Source organism: Chrysemys picta, chromosome 3 (genome assembly GCF_011386835.1).
Source record: "Chrysemys picta bellii isolate R12L10 chromosome 3, ASM1138683v2, whole genome shotgun sequence".
Taxonomy (NCBI): Eukaryota; Metazoa; Chordata; order Testudines; family Emydidae; genus Chrysemys; species Chrysemys picta.
The window spans coordinates 13,924,355-13,933,855 of NC_088793.1; the positions used below are offsets into that span (position 1 = coordinate 13,924,355).

At 52.7% G+C, this 9,501-nt stretch overlaps 1 long non-coding RNA gene across 1 annotated transcript; it reads left to right on the forward strand.

Moving 5' to 3' along the window:
• Nucleotides 1–7,909: 7,909 nt before the first annotated feature.
• LOC135982015 (uncharacterized) lies at nucleotides 7,910–8,742 on the forward strand. Its single transcript, XR_010599214.1, has 3 exons — nucleotides 7,910–8,021; nucleotides 8,119–8,176; nucleotides 8,637–8,742. It is a non-coding gene; the product is annotated as an uncharacterized LOC135982015 (long non-coding RNA).
• The last annotated feature ends 759 nt before the right edge of the window (nucleotides 8,743–9,501 follow it).

The following is a 9,501-nucleotide window of genomic DNA, read 5'->3' on the forward strand; positions in this document are numbered from 1 at the left end:
CCCTATGACTGCTGCTGGGCTGGGCAGAGAACCAGACCCAGCAACAGCACTTCTATTCCTTTGTCAAATGGCATCTCGGCAGCCTCGGGGGGGGCTGCATCAATGTTCACATTGGACTCCCTGACCCCATCAGTACCCAGGCTGGGCTGGGGAAGCTAATGATCCAACCAACAGACCAAATTCATTGATGAATCCTGGTCATGTGCCACTTGGGGCACGTTGTGCAGACGCTAAGAAGCAGCAGCAGCAGCCTCAAATGTTAGATAGCGGCTTTCTCCAGCCTCCGGGTCAGATGCCACCCCTACCTGCAGGACTAGCCTAGTGCTGGCCACCAGAACCAGCACCACTCACCCAAATGGGCCTGAGGATGATCCTAAGGTCGCCATCAAGAGCCCATCAGTGCTCAGCAGCTCCCAGGCCAGTGGGCTGAACTCATGCCAAACTGGGGTTTTTTGGGGTATAAAACAGCTGCCGTTTAAGGATGATATAGGGGTTCTATCCGCACTTCTTTGGGAGGATTTGAATAACGCATTCATGGCTTCACCCTCAGGAGTAGCATGGCCATCCCAAATGCATGCAGATAAAACCCCTCTCTCATGCATTCCCTAAATATGTATATATAGGAAACACTGCTGTCCAGATGTCGGATTTCTCCCCCAAGCTCTGAATTCGGTGCATGGTATATGTGGTTAGTTGCATACCCTGCAGTCCTTAAACCTGCAGAGTTTTAGAAGCTCTCTCCTGCAATGCTTCTAAACTCTGCAGGCTCCTGGTACCAGAAATCCCTGTTTCTCCAACCCCTGGATTATCCCAGTGACCCCTGGTATGGGTTGTGCTGTGTGTCCTATATTGGCTGCATCATAGGAAAGCACAATGCCTATCCATGATGCCTCCTAGTGCAATACTCTCCCACAAGGAAAAACTGCCCCCTGGCCCCACATGGCAATCACCTCTGCCTCATTGTTATCCCCGTTTTATTGGAGTTCTCTAACCCTGCTGCTTTCTCTGTGTGTGGCAGGCTTCTCCGAGGAAGACGAGGCACAGGGATGAAAGGAAGAAACCGAAAGGTAAGCAGTCCTTGACCCCACAGCTGCGGTGGCAGACTCGGGCCCCACGCAAAGCAGAGAAATAGGGTCTATTCCCCCTCCTGCCTCCCCTCTTCCTGTGAAGGCACAGTCATGCCCACAGTCGTGCAGAGGCACTGGCTGGGGCTCCGTTCACAGGCTGCCCCTGAAATCTGGGGCTCTGGGGCGCTAGGAAGCAGAGGGTGCCCAAGCAGCTCAATGTCTCCTTTATGTCTCACTTCTGGCAGGTTTTGGACGCTGTGAGGACGAGTTGGAGGAGGCTTGTGCATCCCTAGAGGCATGGTAAGCAATGCCCCCCTCCATAAATCTGAAGTGGGTCAGTCCCCTCCTCTCGTGTCATGCAGCTCAGCCCCCCCCCCCCCGCCCCCCAGGGGCAGAAGCCCTAGTAATCCCTCCCCTGCCCCGACCTATAGACCAGGCAAGCAACTATTCTCCTTAGAATCATGCAATTCATTCCCACCCAGCAGAAGTTGCCATCTCTAATCCACCCCCATGCATCATACAATGGGTCATTCCCTCCTTGAGCATCATGCGGCTCATTTAACCTGGGAGGGGGGTGGTAGATTGTGTCGACTGGACTGGACCATCCTCCCCTCCCAAGAGGGCGAGAAAATGTTTGAGGGGAGCAGCCCCGTACACACCAGGGAGGTGAGGTGGAGCGTTCAGGAGGAAGGCTGGCTTTTCTGGTACAGTGAGTAGGATCCGGCAGCACCTGTGTAATGGTCCCACCCCCACCTCCAGTCCCCCAGCATGGGTTGCCAGCGGGATTTGAACCCTGGACCTTCAGCTCTGCAGCATAAAGCACCCCTTAGAGCCTGCACTCAGCTACCTGCTCTCGCTGTTCCACAGCCTCGGCAAGCTCCTGGAGCAGCTCCCCTTGGCTCCCACCCTCAGGATCGCTGAGAGGAGGCTAGAGTACGTGGCCAGACACCTGGATGAAGTTCTGATACCGTAAGGCAACTGCACGGGGGGCACCAGACTGGGGGCTGGGTGGGAGGGGATAGTGCATGGAGAGAGGAGGGAGCAGGGAAAACCAGACACTCCAGGATCCTAAAATAACAGGGGAAAAGTCACTTAGGCTACGTCTACACTACGGGGCGGGGATCGATTTCAGATACGCAAATTCAGCTACGGGACTAGCGTAGCTGAATTCGACGTATCTGATCCGACTTACCCCGTTGTGATGACAGCGGCAAATCGACCGCCGCAGCTCCCCCATTGACAGCGCTTACTCCTACCTGGGCTGGTGGAGTACGTGCGTCGATTCGGGGATCGATGATCGCGTCTCATCGATCCCCGAGAGATCGATTTCTACCCGCCGATCCGGGCGGGTAGTGAAGACAAGCCTAAAAGGCTTTAGCTTCCAAGGTGAGATACCAGTGACAGTGAGGTGAGGGATTATCAGAAATTAAATGCAGAGACCACAAGCTGGGTTGTGAGTAGGATCAAATCCTTCTGTCCGGCAATATCTCCCAGCAGGCGACTGTCTAGAACCTGCCCCTGCTCCCTGCTGTGTTTGAAAGAAACAGCAATCAGATGACCCCCTGGGACGGGGTGTCCACCCCACACAGGACTGGAAGGGGCTAAGGTGGCCAGGCAGACCCATTAACTCCACAGGGTGCCCCTGGAGGAAGAGCCAGGGAGCAGGGAATTGATGGCAAGCAGGCTCAGCTGAGCAGGAATCGGCGGGGCCCCTAAAGCCAGGAAGCTGGCAACAGACAGGGGCTGCTGCTGGGAAAGGGCAGCCCCTCCCTGGGCAGAGGGGGACGTGTTTGGAGCTGGTGCACCCAGAGTAAGGAGGGGAACCAGGAGTGGCAGGAAGCAGTCCAGGAAAGTAGCAGGGAAGGCTGGGAGAGGAAAGCCCAGAACTGCTGGTTGAGGGTCCCTAGCCTGGAATCTGCTGTAAAGTTCTTTTTTGACCCCTGTTTATGGTCTTGGCCTTTACAACATGCTCTGGCAAGGGTTACACACACATGCTAACATCTTCCTCACCCAAACCAATTTTTGTTAGCTAATCTTTCTATTAAAATAGCACTAGGACCCCAATCATGCTCAAGGCCCCATTGTGCTAGGTGCTGCACATGTGCGTGTGACGAAGGGGTTATCGTTATAGATCAAATGAGTGCCAGCTCCCCCTCTCAGTCCTTCGTTAGCCAGTTGACTTCCTTGTGTCAGAGTGTGGTGTGCCATGCATGCCTAGGCACTGCCCCATTGCAGTACAGTTGGAAGGCTGTGTCCAAGCCCCGCCTTTCCTCAGCAGGGCCATGTCCCATCTGTCCCTGTCTGCTCTCTCCCACAGGCCAAGTGTGATGACATCTGCGGCCAGCCAGTTCTCCTCTATGGAATCCATCCCCTCTTCCTCTATGGAATCCATCCCCTCTTCCCTCTGGAGTCACAGCTCCTTTTCCCTGGGAGAAGCCTCCGTGACTCGGTCAGAGCCCCTCTGCCGCACAAGGGAGATCGTGCCTGTCGCGGGCTGGGAAGGATCCACTCATCCCATCCAAGCCCAGCCTCTCCCCAGGCCTCCTGCCCACAGCAGACAAGACCGGCGAGAGCAGATCACCCCTCAGAAATCCCACATGGGTCTTCTGCCTCCAGCTCCACAAACAAAACCTCTGAGATCCGACACCAGCCCTCAGCGTGCCCAGGAGATCCAGGAATCATGTGGTTCCTGCCCCTTGGGATCCCTGCCTCAAAAGGCCCAGAGGATCATGGCAACCCCTGATGCCATCCTGGCCAGGCTTGTGCCCACGGCAGTGGTCAAGCTGCAGGATCACTTGGCTCAGAAATGCTCGGAGATCCAAATGAAGGCGTTTCCTAAGATGGTGAGAGAGTCTCACAGAAATGCTCCCCTCGTGAGAGAGACTGCCCTGCCTGGGCCACTCTGCCCCCCCAGGAAGCCAGGCAAGCCCAGGACAGCGGCATTCCCAACGATGGGACAACAGCCTGCCCACCCCATCCAACACCACATAAGGCGTGAGCATCTCATCATGCAGCGGGGGCTGCTCACCCTGGACCCAGAGCCCCCGGCAAAGGTGCCTCACGCCGTCCCAGCCAGGGGAGCTGGGGTGGAGTTCAGTGAGATGGAGACCGATTTCCTGCTCGATGAGGTCAGGGAGAACTTGGAATGGCACACGCAGCGGAAGAAGCTGCAGCAGGAGTGGGGTTTGCCGGATGCCCTGTGGAAATCCCGGCGGGCTTTCCTACCCCCGGTTCCCAAGCTGTCTTCCCTGAAGGCAAAGCCCGAGGTTGAGGTGGTTCCCATCCTTGGGGAGCCGCTCTTCCTTGGGAGGGACGTTAAAAAGCAGCTGGAGTTCCACATTAGAAAGATGCAAGTGCAGCAAAGATGGGAACTGCCCATGAGGATCCAGGATTCCCTGAGGAGGTTCATGTCTCCTTCCCCAGCGAGGAGAGGCCAGCTCTCTCACCCTACGTGCGGGGGCCTCGTGACTCCGTACCGGTCACCGTTTCAGCTGCATTCCAAGAAGGCTCGGTCTATTCAGTTGCCTCTAAGGGCCCCCAGTCAGAGGTGGCTGGAGGATGTACATGCCCTACCCACCGACAGAAGGCAGCAAATGGCCAGGTCTTACTCCTGGAACCATCCTGGGGCAGCAGCATCGAAAGGGCAAGAAACCCCAGACCAACTATCTGCTGAGCTGCATGGTCTTCGAGACATCACGGCTCCACACGGGTTCGATGGAACTGTGAATTCAAAGCTCTCCAGGGACCAGCCACCAATCAGAGTTTGCAAGAAGTGCGATAAGGTTCGACGGAAGAGACCAGCTGGCTCTGCAGGTGCTAACTTGCCCAGAATTCCACAGCAATGGACTCCAAGAGACTCCTCAGCATCATCCAACCTCAACAAGATGCCAGTGGCGTGGCTCCTTCCAGCAGACGGGAGCAAGACGCAGGATGGAATGGGGAAAATGGCTCCCACCAAGCAACCAAAGATGGTGTCCATTGCTACGAGTACAACAGGGCTTTCGCAAGCTGGGGAGAAAGCTACTGGGAGTCCTGACAGTTCTCCTCCAAAGCCAGCAAAGGCCTCCAGAGCTAGGACACCATCCCCTTCAAGGAGCAAAGATCCAGTTCTCAAACGGATCTTAATGTGTCTCAAGAAAACCTTCTCCAAGCTAAAAAACAAAGTGAAGTCCCAAATGTCAAAGGACTCTCGTTCAAGAAGACCTGATACTAAATTTACAAAGCCACCCTTTTGGAAGGCAAGGGCCTCCAAGGGTGTCTTGTAGTCATATAAAGCCCTACCGTCAACCCTGCCCCTTGACCCCTTAAGTCCCACCCATGGGGGTATTACTTCCGGGGTCAAGGCGGACACATGACCGGAAGCAAAGTGTGTCATGTGACCCCCTATAAAAACTCCTCCCACTTCCCTCTACCAATCAGGATGGGTTTTGCCCGCATAGGCCTGACCCGAGAGGAGATTTGACCAATATGGGGGAGTTCAAGGGTGGGGTGACCCATCCGGAAAGGGTTCATGTGACCCCTCTAAGAACACCTTCCACCGCCTTCTACCAATCACGATGGGTTTCGGTTGCATAGGACCACCGCAAGAGCAGATTTGACCAATCGGGGATGTTCCAGGATGGGGTGACCCGTCCGGAAGTGGATAATGTGACCTCTCTAAGAACTCCTCCCACCGCCCTCTACCAATCGTGATGGGTTTCGGTCATATAGGACTGCCCTGAGAGCAGATTTGACCAATCGGGGGAGTTCTAGGGTGGGGGGAACCATCCGGAAAGAGTTCATGTGACCCCTCTAAGAACTCCTCCCACCGCCTTCTACCAATCACGATGGGTTTCGGTCGCATAGGACCGCCCCGAGAGCAGATTTGACCAATTGGGGATGTTCCAGGGCGGAGTGACCCGTCCGGAAGTGGATAATGTGACCTCTCTAAGAACTCCTCCCACCGCCCTCTACCAATCGTGATGGGTTTTGGTCATATAGGACTGCCCTGAGAGCAGATTTGACCAATTGGGGGTGTTCTAGGGCGGGGTGACCTATCCGGAAAGGGTTCATGTGACCCCTCTAAGAACACCTCCCACCGCCTTCTACCAATCACGATGGGTTTCGGTTACATAGGACCACCCCTAGAGCAGATTTGACCAATCGGGGATGTTCCAGGATGGGGTGACCCGTCCGGAAGTGGATAATGTGACCTCTCTAAGAACTCCTCCCACCACCCTCTACCAATCGTGATGGGTTTCTGTCATATAGGACTGCCCCGAGAGCAGATTTGACCAATCGGGGGTGTTCTAGGGCGGGATGACCCATCCGGAAAGGGTTCATGTGACCCCTCTAAGAACTCCTCCTACCGCCTTCTACCAATCACGATGGGTTTCAGTCGCATAGGACCGCCCCGAGAGCAGATTTGACCAATCGGGGATGTTCCAGGGCAGGGTGACCCGTTCGGAAGTGGATAATGTGACCTCTCTAAGAAATCCTCCCACCGCCCTCTACCAATCGTGATGGGTTTCGGTCATATAGGACTGCCCCGAAAGCAGATTTGACCAATCGGGGGTGTTCTAGGGCGGGGTGACCCGCCCAGAAGAGGGTCATGTGACCCCTCTAAAAACTCCTCCCAGCACCCTCTGCCAATCAGAGTGCAGCACCATCACCCCATAAGTCCCAGTGCCGGGGCAGAAGAGGCCATCTTTTACCAGGAACGCGTGCTTTAGAAATCGTGGAAACATGGACTCCTTCACCACTCCCGTGAGAACTTCGGACTTTGTTTTAGCCCCGAGGGCCTTTGACCATCGCGGAGAAAGCGCTACATCAGCTACAGTTGCGAGGAGGAGGAGGAGGGAGCGACCGAGGGGAGCCCTTTGGCCCAGCCATTGATGGATACACCAGAACCCGAAACCCAATTGCTTGTGAGACACCCCGATGAGCGTGGTGGCCTCTTGTCGTCCACCCCCATTGAGGAGGAAGGCGAACACAGCTCAGGGGAGTCACCAGAGGACAAGGTGAATGGAAAAGACGTCGCTCAGGTAAATGAATTATTAAGAAGTGATGGTTGATGATGGGGTATAATGGGGTTAGGAACTGGGGAGTGGGGGGTTTGTGTAAATTTAAAAACAAGTAGTGGGAATTTACACTGTTTCTTTTCTGAAAATCTCTCGACAGCTCGACGATGGCTTTCTAGAGGAGCAGGAGGCCCTGGACAGCGTTGCATGAAGCAGCGAAGATGAACTGGGCCCACCTTGGTTTTGCTCAACGCCGATACAAATTGTTGAAGAGGACTCCGAGGATGATGGCTATGAGGAGTTTAGGAGGAGGCTTGGCATGGAACTAACTGAGCCAGTGCCACGCTGTGAACGTAAAAAAAGTCCTGCGGACTATTGTACGCGTTGCTGTTTATGCTGTCCTTAATCACTGCCTTAGGGAAAAGCTTTTTGAAGATTGTGACGACTGTGTCATAGATGCGCCAGCCCAACGGCACCATGACTGTGTGACTTGGACTTCAGTGGATATAAACTGCAAGCTCTGGGGCCTGTGTGCTGAGCTGTGTTTGGAAATCCTATTAAACACTGTAATAGCCATAGGTTATGCTATGCAATGTCTGTGCCTAACCCAAGAACATTTAGCGCCAGGGGGGACCTTGATAAAAAACAAGCCCCCAAGACATTCATTGAGATCTGCAAAGGGCCCCCACTTGGAATGGGCACTGTAAGAGGCCCTACAGAAAAATATATTTGAAGTGAAAGGAAAAAAAGAAAAGAAAAGAAAAGCAGCCCAGTTGTGCAGACAACTTATTCCCCCAGCCCAGACCACAAAAGGGAATGCTAGGGAGGGGTCAGCCCATCAACCTGCTGACTATTTTGAAACAAAGAGTTAGGATGGTACAAAAACCTCAGGGAGCTTGGAGCCTGTCTCTTCCAACAGAAACGCTCTTGAATTGCTGCTGGACTGCAAGAGGAGGTATGCGCCCTGTTTTGAACTCTGAAAATAGATATTCTATAATGCCATTCTTTGGCCATGCTGTCTTAGTAAATAATGGTGCCTGGCTTTATTGCAGTGTGATCTGTTTAGCATGGAACCAGGAACTTTAAGCTGCATTTCACCACCAGGCCAAGGTAAAAACCATTTTAACTATAGATGTGCTTAATACTCTTAAATTAAAAAAAAAAAAAACCTTCAGGTATTACACTGGTTGTATAGGGATTTGGGGGTAATCCTAACTTAACATGTTTGCTTGTTCTTTAACCTGAAGGCCCAAACACACATGGCAGGGGTGGGGGCGAGGTGGTGGTGGACAGAACAACCATGTTTATTGAAAAGTATTTTCAATGGATTTTAAAAGCAGTTTGGTTTTTATTTTGCAAAATGAGATGTCTTTTAAAAAATGTTTGTGGGTTTGTTTTTTAAAGCGGTAGAAATAAACTCAAAACCTGTGTTTGTTGTGCAGCATGAAATGGATTATTTTGTTTTAAAGCTGTGACTTTTCAAATAGAAAAACACCCTAACGAATATTTTATTTTTTTAAGTTTACAAGACAGTTTCATGTGTTTTATTATAATGTTGTTTGCTTCACAGTACGGTCAAAACATGAGAGGGTAAACAAGCTCAAAAGAAAAAGGAAAGAGACAGCTGAAAAGGAAAATTCACCAGCATCAATGACTGATGGATGGATGAAGCCCAGTAAATATATTTTGCTTATTTGTTTCATGAGGTTTTGTATTTTAAATAAATCCATAGGTGTGGGTGAGAAAGATGGTAAAGTTCAGTTTCGTAAAATGTCTTTTCTCCCCCCTCATAGGCACGGGCAGCTTTCCTGACAATGCTGTAGTCGAAGCTCCACCAGAACAGCCAAAGAACCAGGAATCTGCTTTCAGACCTTTAACAACGCTAACACAAAACAACACAAGCAGGAGCGCCGCCAGTTTTTCTGCCGCCCTAGGGGGCGGAAGGTCCCGCCCCGAAATGCCGCCCCTCCACAGAGGCGGCGGAAGGTCCTGCCGCTGAAATACCGCCGCAGTCGCCGCCCCCTAAATTGGAGCGCCCTAGGCGACCACCTAGGTCGCCTAATGGGTTGCGCTGGCCCTGAGCACGAGAGTGCAGATGAAGCATCAGGGCAGCCCAAACCTCATATACGTCAAACCCAAGGACAAAACAAAAGATTCTGGTAAAGACCAACCACACAAACACAAAGGCCTCTAGAAAGACATTGTCGAGCTGTTGAGAGATTTTCAGAAAAGAAAGTAAGCACCCCACTGCTTGTTTTTAGATTTACACAACCCACTGGTTCCTAACCCCATTACACCCCATCATCAACTGTCACTTCTTAATCATTCATTTACCTGAGCGATGTCTTTTCCATTCACCTTGTCCTCCGGTGACTCCCCCGAGCTGTGTTCGCCTTCCTCCTCCATGGGGGTGGACGACAAGAGGCCACCACGCT